The sequence below is a fragment of the Apium graveolens genome, chromosome 9 (genome assembly GCF_009905375.1).
Source record: "Apium graveolens cultivar Ventura chromosome 9, ASM990537v1, whole genome shotgun sequence".
In the NCBI taxonomy this organism is placed as follows: Eukaryota; Viridiplantae; Streptophyta; class Magnoliopsida; order Apiales; family Apiaceae; genus Apium; species Apium graveolens.
In genome coordinates this window covers 63653208-63655304 of record NC_133655.1, presented here as the reverse complement: position 1 = coordinate 63655304, position 2097 = coordinate 63653208, and positions in this window count along the sequence as shown.

Genomic DNA, 2097 nt, shown 5'->3' with positions numbered 1-2097 from the left:
ATGGAAACGTGAGTCATCGACCCAAGACAAAGCTCAACTCCATTCTCGCCCCCATGCCCCTTCTTTCAATGGGGGATAGATATCATAGGGCCCTTCCCGAAATCTAAGAATCAATGCCAATATATTGTGGTTACAGTCGATTATGCGATAAAATGGGTCGAAGCAAAACCCCTTTCCAAGATCAAAGAGAAAGAACTGATTGAGTTCTTCATGGAATATGTAGTATTTCGATTTGGAATCCGAAGGATTTTAGTCTCGTACAATGGAACATAATTTGTGGGGGCACAGTTTGAGAAGGCTCTAAACGATTTAAAAGTCCAGCATATTAAGTCCTCGGTCGCGTATCCACAGGCCAATGGCCTCGCAGAAGTGACGAATAGAACCATCCTATAAGGATTGAAGAAAAGAATTGAAGAAGTTCCTCGCTGCTAGGTTGATGAACTCCCAAATGTGTTATGGTCCTATAGGACAACTCCCTGAAGCGCAACCAGCGAAACTCCTTTCCGCCTCGCATATGGTGTCGACGCCGTCTTACTCGTCGAGATAAGCTTAATTTCCCCAAGGGTAGAATTCTTCGATCCTTCCCTCGCGCTCGAGGGATTGTGTTTTCATAATAATTTGCTTGAAGAAATGAGAGAGGAATCTCGACTATGCATGATCACATAACAGGAGAAGACTGCAAAATACTTCAACAAAAAAGTCAAAAACAAGCGCTTCGAGGTTGGAGACCTCGCCCTTCGAGACTCTGCGGAATCACGGCCCACCATTTCAGGAAAGTTTAAGCCAACATGGGAAGGCCCTTATTGAGTGTTGAAAGTGGTCAGCGCAGGAACCTACGAGCTCTCACATCTCGATGGCCAACCAATCAAAAATGCCTGAAATGGCATTCACCTCAAGAAATTTTATAAATGATTAGCTTTTGTGTGTAATGATTAAAACTTAAGGCTACAACTGCCATATCAAAAACCAACCCTCGATGCAATGAGGGTCGTTATGAGATCCCCATTAAGGGATATTTAATTTATGATAATGAAAGTCTCTAAGTTATTTTGAGAAACACCAAGTGTAGTTATCTCTATATTTTATCTTTAATAAATTCGATCACGTGAAAAACTCAGTGTTATAGCAATTACCAGATGAAACAAATACTCTTGGCGTATATGAAGGGAACACAATTTAACTGTCACAACCCAGGGTTTTCAAACTATCATACATTATTGGAAAGCAGGAAAATAGCTCCTTAAAACAGGAAAGTAGCTCGATCATTTTAAATAGGAAAGTAGCTCGATCAGTTTAAACAATACCACCATGGCAAAATACATTACTGGAAAGCATGTTTTTTAATTGCAAAAAATATGATAACATAACATAGACGGCTTAAAGTTTATAAAAATCAAACAAGCATTTTTAATGTCTAAGTCAGAAAGATTTCCTTAAACACAACAAACAGAGTATCATCCATTAGAAAATAAAAACTGAGTCATGATGAACAAAGAATATCACAGGTTCAAGGAACAATAGCAGAAAAACCCAAGTTCACAAAACCATAAAGACCATAATTCCAAAGTCGAATTTTAAAGTGTTACATCAATAACGAGGCATACCCCGCCTTCACGGATTTCCCGTCGGATCATCGGGCTGAGAGGACGCGAGGTCATGAATATATTCCTCAAAAGTATGTGCCATAGTATCGAATCCCGCCCCTTGTATGTGCGCGATATAACGCTCGTAGCCATCTCCGAGAGCGTTCGCGATGTCTTCAACCCCCTTCTGAACTTTCGCCTTCAAAGAAGTATTCTCATTAACAATCAGCTGGTACGATGAATTCATTCCATCGACGTGGCACTCCCAACTTTCACATTTGCCTCTCAGGTCATCACGCTCCTTCTCAGCCTCATGAAGTTTCCGTTCAAGCTCCGACACCTTCGTACTCATTGATTGACCCATAACATCCATCTCAGTCACTTTCTTCGATAATGCAGTATTCTCATTATCCAAATCCGCCGATCTTTTTTCTAAATCCGAATACTTCACCCCAAGTTTCTTCACCTCGGCCTTGAGAGCGGTCAGCTCAGCCTCCAGCCTCGCCCGAGCCTC